The sequence below is a fragment of the Hemicordylus capensis genome, chromosome 6 (genome assembly GCF_027244095.1).
Source record: "Hemicordylus capensis ecotype Gifberg chromosome 6, rHemCap1.1.pri, whole genome shotgun sequence".
NCBI lineage: Eukaryota > Metazoa > Chordata > Lepidosauria > Squamata > Cordylidae > Hemicordylus > Hemicordylus capensis.
In genome coordinates this window covers 22,436,996-22,451,689 of record NC_069662.1, presented here as the reverse complement: position 1 = coordinate 22,451,689, position 14,694 = coordinate 22,436,996, and the positions used below count along the sequence as shown (strand labels likewise).

The window sequence follows — 14,694 nt, the reverse complement described above, 5'->3', positions numbered from 1 at the left end:
ACAGAATGTGTCATCACTCACTCTGCCTTATCGCACTGCTCACGGTTACAGCAATGTTCAGCTGAAGAGTAACTGTAACCATGATGGCTTGGCGTTGCTCTAAACAAGGCCCTGGTCTAATAAAACTTCAATCTAACTTACAGTTTTTTTCTGCACAGAACAGATTTATAAACTCAGTATGGTAATTGTTGAGCCATACAAATATTTCCACCCCCCTTATCGAAATGATCATGTCTGTTTTAGAATTCCCCCCCCCTTTATTTTTCAACCAGTTAGGAAAACCTCAACATATTCTCATTTTTTGTATTCAGAGGCCCCTTATAATGTGAGGCCCTAAGCTGTAGCTTACTTCGCTTGTGCCTAAATCCGGCACTGCACGTAGGAGAGTCTCTGCGTGATCTCACAGGCCAGGCAGAACCTGTCCACTGCTGTTAGCCAAGTAATGTAAAGGAAATGCCCAGGTTCAAAGGCAGTACGTAGATCTGGGAGCATTATACCGTATTTACCTGAATAGAAGATGACTCCGAATTTAAGATGACCTTAAAAAGCAGAGATTAAATACAGGTTATACCTGTATTTACCTGAAAAGAAGACTCTGGATTTAAGACAATTCCCTGATTTCTGTCTTGAAAGAACTTGCAAAAAAAAAAGTTGTATTGGCTTCTGGTATTAGCTAGTGGTACCAGACTAGCACTCTCTAGTATTATCTGACTTCCTAGGCCAGGAAGATTATGAGCCATGGAGCAAATGTCTCACTGGTACCACTTACAGTGTCCTCCTCTGGCCAGCAGATGCACTGCACTATTAATATTTTGAGAAGGTGCATTTTTATCTTGCACTCCCTCCAAGGATCTCTAGGTGGCAACTGCTGACATCCATTGCAATCACAGCCGGTTCAATCAAATTAGTCTCATAACATATACAAATGAACACATCCTGTTATATTAATTCAAAAAGAAGTCATTAATCAATGTATGGTATGATTCAAAAGCGTACCAGACATGTTTCAAGCCAAAAAGTCTTCTTAAATAGCTTATCCTTGTAAATGACACGATATACAAGATCTACATTTTAAGTTAATTGTGTAAATATTGAAGCTGACATCCTAGCTAAATATTGTGACCAACTGATGAGTAGCACCAAACAATACTATTCAGGAGCTACTCTAAAGGACTCTAAATTTCAATAGGACTTCCTCTAACTTTAGTCAGGATTAGGGATGTGCACGAACCAGTTTGGAGGCCCTGTTACTGACCTCTGGACCGGTTCGAAGGACCGGTGGTTCGGCCGATTTGACAGCGGGTGTGTGTGTGTTACCTTTAAGGAGCAGGGAGGGTGCTCTTCCCCTACCCAAGCACGTTTTCCCCACCAGCTCTGTCTGAAAAAACAGTCCCCCACGGCGGCAGCATACCTCCTTGCCACCCCGGTCCAACGTTCACTGGGGCAGCAAGGAGCTACACTGCTGCCCCGCAGGACTGTTGTTTAAGACAGCGCTGGTGGGGGAAACGTGGCTGGGGGGGGTAAGAGCACCCTCCCTACTCCTTTAAGGTAACCCCCCATCATCGAACTGGCCGCCAGTGGTTCTGTGCACATCCCTAGTCAGAATGTCAGCCTGTATGTATGTCGGTAACTGAATACCGTGGGGTGAATATAGCACCTACAGTTATTTACATCCCAATGGATTGTATTCTCTTCAGTGAATGGAATGTGGCAGTTTAATAGGGCTATGACTCTGTAAAAACATTTGAAGATATGAATATGATGCCAAATCAGGAAGATTCATTTAAGCAAACTATTTAGGGGGGATTGCATAACTATTGGACAGGATTTGAGTTGGCTAAAAACTTACATTTAAAAAAATTGTGAAATACAATGACCTATATAGATGAATCCTTCAAGAGTTTCATTCCAAATACTAGCTAGCAATGAACATTTATAATGTGTGACTATTGCTCTCATCAACAGTTACTACAGCTGTAGGGACACATAGAGACACCTCAACGGCAAAGATTGTGATGATGTCATCCACTCCAGTTCAAGATGGTGGACACTAAAACTTTTGAGGCACAAATGCACTAATTTGTGGACAATTTGCTACAGCTGAATTTGAACCAATTTGAACCAAATTTGCTACAGCTGAATGGACACATAGGGATGCCCCAATGGTGTAGATTTGTGATTATGTAATCCAGCCCGATCCAAGATGGCGGGTGCATAAACTTTTGAGGTACAAGTTTTTTGAGGTACAAGTTTGAGGACTGTCTAACCAATTTGAACCAATTTGAACCAAATTTGGAACAGCTGTAGTGAGTGACACACAAGGACACCTCAATGGTGCAGTTTGTAACGATGACATCCACCTGATCCAAGATGGTGGACACATGAACATTTGAGGCACAAGAGATCTAACTTGTGGGCCTCAATTTGCACCAAATTTAGTCCAGATGTAGAGACAGTGAAAAGAGAGTAGGCTGATTAGTTCTTACTAGAACAACTTGTTAACACATGGGTTCTTGAGGGCACAAACAGCAACAGAACTCACAAGAATGTAAGAATATAAAACAGGTATATTTATGCAAATATGCATTAGCAGAAAAATTTCAACATGCATTTCAACTTAACATATTCTCATCCCACATATTTCTTCCCCACCCCCGTTTCTAAGGCACCTGGCGCAGGTCACAATCACACTCAGCTGCCTGGCATAGTGTGGGCTGGTGGCGGGGCACAACAACTACACCACCCAGAGCAGACTAAAGAAGATTTGGGGGGCCCCAGCGGGTGTGGAGGCCCTGGACTTTGGCCCCAAAGTCCAGGGAAGAGTGCCTCTGGGAGTGAGTGACAAAAAGAAGGCAGAACAGCTCGATTACTATTTTGCCTCCCCAAATAAGAACTGTGTGTAGTATGAATGCTAAGGGGTCAGGAATTCGGAGGGCTCACAAAAGCAGTTTGAACGATACGGGGAGGAGTGCAGTTCAGCACTGATAAGGAGTCAATCAGGAAACCCTCTCTATCTTAAATGAATTCAGATCTTCAAGACAAATTGCACTCTAAAGTACTAAGAACATGTTCATGTCATCTTAGAACCTCTGTCTTTGAACTCTCTGTCTCTGAGAAATTCTGGAGAACGATTGAGATGCCACAAGCCCAAAAAAGGATTGACACTATCCCCCCACCCCCAAACTGACACTATCCCACTCTTTCAAAAAGGGAGAAAGGAAGATCCAGGAAACTATAGACCAGTTCAATACTGGAGAAGACAGTAGAACAGATTATAAAGCAATTAATCTATAAGTATTCTGAGGACAATGCATTGATTAGTAGAAGACAGCATGGACTGGTCAGGAACAAATCCTGCCAGGATAACCTTCTCTCTCATCCTCTCATAGTTTAGTAGCTTAGTGAACTGTGGGAATGTTGTGGATGTAATTTATCCCGATTTTTGCAGATCATTCAACAAACCTACCCATGATATTTTGGCTTGCAATGTGGCCAAATGTAGCCTAGACCAGGTGTTCTCAACCTTGGGTCCCCAGAGGTTGTTGGACTTCAACTCCTATAATCCCCAACCAAAGGCCATTAGGGCTGAGGATTATGGGAGTTGAAGTCCAATAACATTTGGAGACCCTACCAACGTTCCCTCTAGGGATTCCCAGATGTTGTTGACTACAACTCCCAGAATCCCCAGCTGCAGTGGCTTTTGCTTGGGGATTATGGGAATTGTATTCAACATCATCTGGGAATCCCTGTTAGAGCCAGTGTTCCCTCTTAATTTTTTTCATCAGTGAGCAGAATGAGTTTTGTTCTGGGCAGTAGTATCGCGGCACTATGCGCACATGTGCATTATTATATGGTGCTATAGATATTGTACACGCACACACAGATTTTTTTTTTAAGCATGTCTTTTTTTAAAAAATGAACTTGTTCAGTTAATATTCAACTAATAAGTCAACTTTCAAAACTATATATTAATTAATTTCTGTCTGGGGGCGGGGGAAGGATAATTCCCTTTCATTCCAGATTTAGCATGCAGGTCCCCCCAGAGATTGCGTCTTCTTTCCACTGCACCATAGCAGCAATTATTACTTAATTTATAAATATTATATAAGTAATTTATTAACAGAAGTCCTACCTCAGCCTTTTGGGGTTCTTTGAAAGGGTTGAAAAAGGTCAAGCAAGATTCAGTTGCAGCAATATATGAATTGCTCTGTATTATGCCACCATACAGTCCTTCCTCCATTTGGAGCCCTCTGACCGGCTGTTTTGTCTTGCTCCACAGAGTCTTGCGAGGTCACCAGGAAATTGCCTGTTTGTGCTTTGTGTTATATCAATACAGTGGCTGCATTCAGACATCACACGAAACCAGAGTAACAGGTTACCAGCAAACCTGTAACTCCAGTTCTGTGTGATGTCTGAATGCATGCAGTCACGGCCTCACAACCAAACCACAGGGTTCAGTTTACTTACCAAATTGGAATTTGGAGCTGGGATTACTTATCAGTTTCACCACTCTAAACTTCTGTTAGAAGGGGCTGTTGTCTGTTAGAAGGGGCATCCTCCGCTATAAATGTGGTTACAGGTTATGCAACCAGTGAGAGGCCAGCTTGGAGCAGCACGAACGGCGGTTACACTCTAGGGCTTACCCATCGCTCTGCGGTGTGTTCCCTGACTGAATGCCACACTTCTCCCTACGCACTTCCTAATTCCTCTGCCTGCCAACAGGCACACCAGGCCCTGCTGATCTTATAATTAAAGGGCCAGCAGCACTACCAGGGGAGCACTGCTTGAAGTCTGCGATCATTGCAGCAACGGTGGTGGTAGATCTGTGTTGAACACACTTGACCAGTGTTCCCTCTAACAGGCATTGCCAGATGTTGTTGACTACAACTCCCAGAATTCCCAAGCAAAAGCCATTGCAGCTTGGGATTCTGGGAGTTGTAGTCAACAACATCTGGCAATCCCTGTTAGAGGGAACATTGCACTGGAGCTGTAGAAACCGCCCCCCCCCCTCGCGGTGAGCAATTTCCTGGAGCTGTGAACAGCTGGCATGGCTGTACAAGTGGGTGGAACCAAGCTCGGAGGACCAGAAGGTGGGAGGGGAAACTCTAACCTGCCTCTGGAGTTTCCCAAACTGGGAATGGGGGATTGTCTGCGACGCGACCCCCAGTTTAGAATGTTAACAGCAAAGTGCAGTTCTAAGCCTGTTCCTGTGATGTCTGAATGCAGCCGGTGATTCAGCCCCAAACGTGACTTGCAGCGCTGAAGCTGTGTTCCCGCTCCACACCTCTGTGACTGCAGCAGCATGCAAATGCGCTGGCCATCCCACCATTATTTATTTATTTATTCTGCTGCCATTCTCAGAGCCTCAGCGCAAGGGTTTTAAAGGTTGAAATCATGATTTTGAATTATGCTTGGGGAACAGATTGGGGATGGGGAGTGTTGCTCTTTATATTCTAACTCCAAAGTGTGCTGTGCTCCAGTGCTTGTTCCCAGACTCCCGCCCTGCTAGTATTATCTCTGATTTCTCCCTCCCCACCCCGCCTTTTCCGTGTTGCCTGAGACTCCAGTTTGTATCCCGTTGGCTGCTGCTCCTCCCCTGCCCCCTGCTGCCTTTTTCGGTTGCCTGTCAGACTCCAGTCTGTTAATGCTCCTCGGCTGGCTGGCACCCAGTTGCTTCCCTTCCCTTCCACCCCCTCTGCCTCTTCCTGCCACTTGGGCTCTTGTGTGGGGAATTGGCTCGGCTCCCTCCAAATCCTGCTTGCTGCTTCTGCCACCACATAGGCTCTTGCCACAGTAAGATCAATCTTGCCCTGGCGAGAGCCCATGCCGCCACCCCTCCCCACCGTTTGAGCTCTTGTGTGAGGAATCGGCTCTGTCAAAGTCTTGTTCGCTGCCACCGCTGCCACACTTCCCATGTGGTGGTGGCAGCAAACGGGACTCGGAGCCGATTCCCCACACAAGAGCTCAAGTGGCGGGGAGAGGTGGAGGTGTGGGCTCTTGCCAGGGCAAGATCGATCTTGCTCTGGCAAGAGCCCATGTGATGGTGGCAGCAGCGAACAGGATTCGGAGGGAGCCAAGCCGATTCCCCGCACAAAAGCCCAAGTGGCAGGGAGAGGCAGAGGCGGAGCAGGTTGGTGGGAAGTGAAGCAACTGGGAGTCAGCTGAGGAGCAATACCAGGCAATGGGGAAAGGCGGCCAGGGTGGGGGGAGCAGCCACTGCAGAAGAAGTGGCACTTTCTGGGACAGAAAGCAGCAGCCAGCAGCAAGAGGGTGAGTGAGCGGCCCTTAGGGATCGCTGTACAGGGAGCTTGGAATGTGTGTGTGCGCACGCAAGTGCACAGCTTAGTGGGAACAGTGGACCCAGCGTTGAGAATCTCTGGGCTAGACTATAAAATCATCAAGTAGACTCGCAACTGGCTTGAAACCCATACTCAAAGAGTGCTCATCAATGGATTCTCATCAGACTGGAGGGAAGTTTGAGTGGGGTGCCACAGGGCTCTGCCCTGAGCCTTGTGCTCTTCAACATTTTTATCAGTGATTTAGATGAAAGGGTGGAGGGAATCCTCACCCAATTTGCAGCTGACACAAAACTGGGAGGGATAGCTAACCTGAGAAGACAGAAATAACATTCAAAATTACTCTGGCAGAAAGGAAAACTGATCCGACACTAATTCAGTGATATTCACCAGAGAAAACTGCAAAGTTCTGCGCTGAGGCAAAAAAAAAAAAAAAAAAAATCTGTATAGGATGAGGGATACCTGGCAGCAACAATAAATGTGAAAAGGATCTCAAGATTGCAGTCAATTACAAGCTGAACATGAGTCAGCAGTTGGAAGCAGTTTCAAAGACGACTCGTGGAATTTCAGATGTATTAATAGAACCATTCTTTTTAAGTCACAAGAATTAATAGTTCTGCTTTATTCTGAGAAGTCAGATCTCATCTGGAGTATTGTGTCCACTTCTGGGTGCCACACTTTTAAGAAGGATGTAGACCAAGTAAGTGGGAAGGTTCCAAAAGAGAGCAACAGATATGCTTATGGCCCATATTGAAAGGTTGAAGGACATGTTCAACCCAGAGAAGAGAAGACTGAAGGGTGAATGTCAATAAGGATGTGCAAACCGATTTGACATCGAATTGATTCGATTTGAAGGTTCGGGGTCAAGCCAAAACACCCTCGGTTCGGTTCGACCCCGGACCGAAACACACACCCCAACCATTCCGGGGTGTGTGGGGAGTGTTCACGAGCCATTTAGAGTTTTTAAAATTATTTTTTCAAGTACTTACCCCCTCTGGAGGGCTTCTCCAAGTCCATGGGGGTGTTTTTGTCTGCGGAGGTTCCCCCTCACCCTGCCGTCCTTCCATATGCCAAAAATAGTCCAGCTCGGGGATTCTCCAATGCATTCCAGTCCTTTTCCCCATCATGGTGGCCATTTTGGAGGCCACTGCGCATGCACAATGGGCCCCTGTGTGGCCGGGTCATGACCCAGACCACGCAGAAGCCCATTGCACATGTGAGACGGCCACCGCAATGGGGGAAAGGCCCAAATGGGCTGAAGAATCCCTGAACCAGGTGATTTTTGATATAAGGAAGGCCAGCAGGGGAGGGGAAGGCCTACACAGATCCCCAGCCCAACCCAGCAGCCTTGGAGAAGCCTTCCGTAGGGGGTAAGTACTAAAATAATAATATTTTACTCAAAATGGCTTACTAATCCCCCCCCCCAACCAAACTGAAGGGGATAGTTTGATGGGGGGCGCAAAACCGAACTGGCTCAGTCTGGTTCAGACTTGAACCGAACCAGGCCATCTGGTTTTATGCACACCCCTAAATGTCACACAGAAAAGAGCAAACATTTGATCTCTGCTGTCCCAGAGAGCAAGACAAGATTTTGTTTTCCTCATTATTTATTTCTATCAGATGATTACTATGTGCCATTCCCATGTTGTGACATACCGATACAATATTCTCCATGTAATCAATATTTTCTATGCAAACAATAGTACAATACATTTTTGCCATATTATACTCAAGATTACCATTAAAACAAAACAAAACTGATTTAAACTGTATAAATATTGTATGGATGCATACTGTCTTGTATTCTTTTATCCTAAAATGAAATAAAGAGACTCCTTTTAAGACAGATTTATTCCATGCCCCCCATATAATGAGTCTGTTGGATTAAACATGACATATTCCAGATTTTTATGAACCAGTCTAACCCATTGATTTCACGTGTTGGCTGATGGGATCTAAATTCTCTGTGACCACCCAGGAAGTAAAATTAAATTCACTGTCCAGGGCGCTTTACAGATTACCTGCTACAACTGTGGTAAAATGCTTTGGATTGAACTGAAAACGATCCCCAGAAACTACAACGGGAAAATTTCCCTACAACAGGAAAAATACAGCTACTTTTTTGCAACAGGCATACAACATTATAGCATTAAATAGCAGTGATGAAATCCGAAACAAGGCATCCAAAATGTGAACGGCACCCCGCTGACAGCAGTGTCACAACACAGGAAGTACGGAAGCACACTTAAGCAGATACATTGTGACACTGTTGTAGGGGTTAATCTGGAAAGTGCCCAGGAGAGTGGGGCTTGGTCTCAAACTAGGACCTCCAGCAGTCAAGCCCTAGCACCATTAGCACTCCGTTTCCATGGCACACTTAGCAGACTGAGCTATGTGCTCTGAGGCGGCCATCTTGGCTGCATTCCAGACTGCATGAGTATACAGTCAGCTGATGCCAAGGGGCCAATCGCCGTTCACTAGGCCTTACCTTCAGGGTTTGCTCCTCAGAGGGAGCAATTTTCCTCTGTTTTAAAGACACTGCCTAAGCTACAGTTCCCTTTCCCCAATTGTTGCCTTAGAAATCTTCTTTATATTTATTTCTCTAAGACGTATCCATGGCTAATCTCATGTGTGGCAGCTCTCGCGAGAGTTTGCGAGCAGCTACCAGATAGCCACGGTACGGGGGTGAGAAAATGGCGATGGCAGTGGTGGCGGCAGCAGGCGGGCAGGGAAAGCATCAGCCAGGCCGGCTAGCAAGAGAAACCACCACCATCAGCCAGCGGGGAAGGAAAGCACCCACCAGGCTGGCAAGGGAAACCGCTGCCGGCGGGCAGGGAGGGAAAGCGTAGGCCAGGCTGGAGGGTGGGGAGGGAAAGCAGACTGGGAGGGGGAGGAAAGGAGCACAGACTGGGGCTGAAGTGAGGGGGGAGGAGAATGGACTGGGGCTGAAGCGGGGGGGGGAATGAAGATGGGGAGGAAAGACAGGGAGAACTAGGGGTGCAGATGCTCTGCACTGGATCAGCTAGTGTATTTATAAAACATGCAGACCAAATCCAGGATCAACCAGGCAGGAGTATACAATACAGGAACAATGTTGGGGGATGGTCTGAGGGAATTCTCCAATGCTTCTGCTTGGGAGAACCCTGAAATTTGGGGTTTGAATTTCAGCTTCTCTTTTGGAGGAAACCTGAAGATCCTCTTTGAATTTCACTTTCTTCTTGTAGGAACATTGTCATTCTTTTTCAAAATTCATTTTGGGGAAGTGACAGGTTTCAGTTTCAACTTCAAGGAACCCTCACATTCTTTTTCCAGGCTTTTAGTTAAATTTTAAGTAGTTTTAAATGGCTGTATTGTTTTTAGCTGGTTTGATTGTTTTAATTTTTGTGGCTCTCTGAAGTTTAATTTTGTGTAAACTGTCTTTAGACATATATTTTGACAATGTATAAATGTGTTAAACAAATGAACAAACAAATAAAAGCTTGGCTGAAGACTGAAATCACCTTGGGGATGAAGGACATTCCTCTGAGGAGCCGATGTAGGGTAACAGAACCACTGATTTGTAAGAGTGTCTGCTGTTTGCCTCTACTTATGCTCTACTTATGCTCTACTTGAAAATTTATAAATAAAATAAATATTTTATTTACAACTTTGAATTTAACTGTTTACAAAAACAAAATTTTTGTTTTCACATTAGCAGACTGCCTCATAATTACTTTCACATTAGCAGACTGACTCATATTTTCATCTCTCTCTCTCTCTCTCTTCCTGAGTCCACGGTTTGATTTAAATCCTACAAAGGCTTCTATTTCACTTTGGGTGCCAAATGACATCTCCTGGAAAAGTTACCAGTAGCATTCAACTCTGCTTATGGGCTGGATCTTTCTACCCTACTACGGTTTTGGCAACAGCCGATTACAATATCTACTTCATCCATATCCATGCATTGGAAAGATAAAATAGCAATATGACAAACTCTCAGACTAATCTACCTCATAGGGATGTTGTGAGAACTGCACCAAACTACCTGTGGGAAGGATGAAATACAAATGTACAGAGAGACTTGCCAATAAATTCGAATAAATTAAATAAATAAATAAATACATACATACATACATATTCTGCCCATTAACCCAACATTCTGTCACATTATGGTGTGAGCAAGGCTGCAATCCGAAACCCTCTAAGAAAGTAAGTCCTATTGAACTTAGCAGGACTTACTTCTCAGTAAACATGCATAGGATTCTGTGATTACATGCATACATGTAACATAATCCAGGATGGGGCTGTACAATAAATAGCAGGCATTATTCTAAATGGAAGCAGGCTCCAGGGTGCCATTACATACCTGCCAACATGTCCCTGTTTTCCCATTCTGGGAAAATAGTGACATGCTGGCAGGTATGCCATTCGTTTATATACTAAAGGTAAAGTGTGCCATCAAGTAGGTGTCAACTCCTGGCAACCACAGAGCCCTGTGGCATTGGTAGAATACAGGAGAAGTTTATCATTGCCTCATCCCGCACAGTGTGAGATGAAGAGGAGAGGAGAGCTGGTCTGGTGGTAGCAAGCAGACTTGTCCCCTTAGCTAAGCAGGATCTACCCTGGTTGCACGTGAATGGGAGACTTGATGTCTGAGCACTGTAAGATATTTCCCTCAGGATGGAGCTGCTCTGGGAAGAGCAGAAGGTTTCAGGTTCCCTCCCTGGCATCTCCAAGATAGGGCTGAGAGAGATTCCTGCTTGCAACCTTGGAGAAGCCACTGCCAGTCTGTGAAGACAATACTGAGCTAATCGACCAACGGTCTAACTCAGTATATGGTAGCTTCCTATGTTCCTATGATGATGCCTTTCAGCAACTTCCTATATTGCTGCTGCCCAATATAGGTGTTTCCCGTAGTCTGGGAAACAGACAAGCAGGGATTTGAACCAGCAACCTCTGGCTTGTTAGTCAAGTCATTTCCTGTGGCGCCATTGGGTGGCTAATACTACCCACTGGTTGATATTGATTTATTATATAAATATGCTAAGGTCCTACGTAGCAAGCACTGCCCACACAGTGCTTTACAAATCGGAAGTAACAGAGCAGAAACACTTTGGTGATTGGGCAGTGGGGATTCCATATGCAGATAGGGAAGAGGAGTGGGTAGGGGGCAAGTGAGTGAGCAAGTGGTGGGGAGGGGGTGAGTGAGTGAGCAGGCAGGTGAGGGGGCAAGCAAGTGGGTGGGAGGGCTGAGTGAGTGAGCGAGTGGTGAAGTGAGCGGGTGAGTGAGTGAACAAGCAGCAGGGAGTGAGTGAGCGAGCAAGCAAGCAGGGAGTGAATGAGGAAGTGAGCAGGGAGTGAGTGGTGGGGAGCAAGTGAGCGAGCAGCGGGGAGGGGGCAAGTGAGCAACAGGGAGGGGATGAGCAAGCAGCAGCGAGGGGATGCACGAGCAGCGGGAATGGGGGCGAGTGAGTGAGTGTGTGGCAGGGAAGGGGCAGTTGAGAGTGGGTGGCTGACACTGAGCAATAAAAAGCAGGGGCTGTGGCGGGGGGGCAAGGAGAGCAAGTGCTGCACTCAACACACTGAGATGAGGGCAGAACGTACAGGAAGGAATAAAAGGTCCCTCCCAGAGTATCCCTGATTTATCTAGCTGAAAGGGATAGGAGGACTGGGAAATACACCAGTGTCTTTTGTCTACCTGAAATCCTGGGAAGCCACTGCTGGTCAGAGGCTTGCGCTAGAAGATCATGCTACAAAGATGCTGAGTTGATGCTGAGGCATCTCATAGGTGGCTGTCTACCCATGGCAGGAGTGTGTATTTACGGTGGCCCAAAACTTATCCAGTGTGTTGTGGGGGCCAGAGGTGTGCAAACCAGTTCATTATTCAGGCTGCTTCTGCACCTCTGTAAGTACGAATCAAGTTCAGCTTCGTTGGGTTAGATCAGGGTCCCCAGACTTGGGCCCCCAGATGTTTTGTTGGACTACAACTCCCATCAACCCCAGCCACTTGGCCACAGGCTCTGGAGACCCAAGGTTAGGAGCCTAAGATTAGATGGTTCTATAGGCTGACTCCGTACAAGATCAGGAGGTGTTGAGCTTGACACCTTCCCCACCCCTTCTGACCCTGCAACATACCGGCCTCCTTTCCACACATGAAAGAAACGACAAATGTTTCACTAGAAATACCATGCAAGACCTCTCTGGCTAGAGTGCATGAAGTGGGGATTCATCTGTGCTAAATCATCTCCAGGAGGGACGCAGCGATCAACAGGGCTACACCTCTGGCTGCAGGCAGCCGGATGTTGCAGTAAGCAAGAGAGAGGGTTTTATGGTACCTTCAAGACTCGCACATTGATTCAGTTTAAGCTCTCGGGGCTTAGAATGCATGACAAAGTCTGTATAGGAAGCTGCCCTATATACTACCCAGTCAGACCTTGGTCCATCGGGCTCAGGACTGCTCGGTCAGCAGCCCTTCTGTTTGCAGAGCAGGTATTCTACTACCACTGAGCTATGTAATGGCCTCATCCCCGAGGAATCTAGGATAGGTTTCTACAATGAGTAGCAGGGCTATTCTTAACGGCAGCATTTCGGCCACTACATTGATTAATTGGTGAATTAATTAACAAACAGCCCTGGTGTATGCTCTTGTTACTTCCCCCCGCCAGAAGCGAGTGGCTGAGCAAGCAAAGTTGTGCACTTGCTACCTTAATGAGGGGGAGGGCAAAACGCACACATAGTTCAGTAGCTGCAGAAGTTGTTTTTGCACATATAAAGTCCCAGGTTCAGGCCCTGCCGTCTCCACCTGAAAGGGTCAGATCCATTAACTGTTATCCTCAGTTGGCCTGATATAGGCAGGCAGGGAGAAAGCAGTGGAAGTTGCCCACTTGCTTTTTCCGGTACTGCACACCAGCAGACACACACACTGTCAGAGGGGGAAAACATGACCCGGATCCTGTGGCTATTTGAGCAAGCTTCTCTTACCTGCAAGGATCGCTGTTTGGCTTGGGGGGGAGGAGGAGGAGGAGGAGGAGGGCGGAGGCGGCTCCTGGCCTCTTTCTCTGCTTCTCCAGCGGTGCCTTCTTGGATGTAGGAGAGCCACACACGAGCCCCTGCAGCCTCTTTTGAGCAACTGGCTGAAAGTGAAACTATACAGGCACCAGAAGAGGGAGGAGGGACCAAGGGTCCGGGACCGGGTGCTTAGAAGTGGGGCACTGGGCTTGGTTAGGGATGGCGCCCAAGAAGGGCAGGAGGCGCCCCTCTGGCCTCTCCGAGCGCCGTTTTCCTTGACGCGCTGCATGACACCCCCTTTCCCGCTACAAGCGGGAAAACTTTTCCACAAGCAGGCAACCTGAGATAAGAAGAAAAGGGACCCAGGCGTCTGGCTGCTGCCCCCAGAAGCCCGAGCCGTTTCCTTCCTGCCCTTCCCAAGCCAACAAAGCTCAGCGGCGCGCTGGCAAGAGGGGCCGAGGTCTCGAGAGAGCAGGAAAGGCGCGAGTGCCTCTGAACATACGCAGAGCGGGTTGTTTGGGGCAAGGCTGAAATCCCGGTTCGGAAGCTGGCTTGAGTCCCAGCATCTCTTTCTTTGGAGACGGGAGCTACGAGCCAGGCATATATCCTTTGGGCGGGCGCAACAACAACCCAGCGCTTCCCCAGGCCCCACATGAACCTTCTCCCTCTCCCACCCAGCGGAAGCAGCCCCCTGCAGCCTGCCCGGGCAGCAGTAATGTCTGCGGCCGGCATGTAAGAGGCGCGTGTGGCCTGCAGGCCCCACCTGGGCGGTACGTGCAACAGCACTCTCTCTTCCTCCTCCACCACCACCACCCCCGGCACTTGCAGCGGCTTTCTCCCTTGACCCTGTGCGGGCGGGCCCAGGGCTCGAAGGAAGGAACCCTGGGCACTCTCTCAGTCTCCGCCCCGAGGAGGGCACTCTGATAGTTCCTCTCCGAGTCCGACGCGCACACCACCTCCAAGGCGCTTCTGGGTGCTGGGCTGCGAGGGTGGTTGCGGGGCGGGGCAGGTGGGAGAGCGCACACATGGGGCCTGGAGCACCCCTGGACCTTGCCCCCCCCCGCCCGCAGCTGCTGCCACTTGGAGGGGGGTGGGTGGGCCAGGCAGGGACTCAGAGGAACTCTCAGCACCAGGCCTAGAGAGGCAGTGGCGGTGAGGAGGGCAGCAGCTGCTCACTGCCTGGCACCCGCCCGACATGCCCCTTTATGCCCGCTGCCTGCTGAGGCCAGGATTGTGGGAAATTCTAGGTCCAACAAACGGAAGTACTTTTTCACACAACGCATAATCCGCTTGTGGAATTCTCTGCCAGGAGATGTGGTGACAGCCAACAACCTGGATGGCCTTAAGAGGGGTTTGGATTACTTCATGGAGGAGAGGTCTAGCATCATCGTCGGGCTAAAGGCCACCTCCA

General features: G+C 47.8%; 1 protein-coding gene across 4 annotated transcripts in view; it reads right to left on the bottom strand.

The window, feature by feature from the left end:
• FLT3LG (fms related receptor tyrosine kinase 3 ligand) overlaps positions 1-14,694 on the bottom strand; it is a 123,415-nt gene that overhangs the window by 41,056 nt on the left and 67,665 nt on the right. Inside the window, exon 1 of one of the 4 annotated variants that reach the window (XM_053262533.1) lies at positions 13,257-13,489. The exons of 2 other annotated variants lie outside the window; for them this stretch is intronic. The gene's annotated coding sequence lies outside the window, so the exon portion shown is untranslated. Of the gene's footprint in view, positions 1-13,256; positions 13,490-14,694 lie in introns of those variants that run through there. One more of the 4 variants, XM_053262536.1, reaches the window with a different exon arrangement.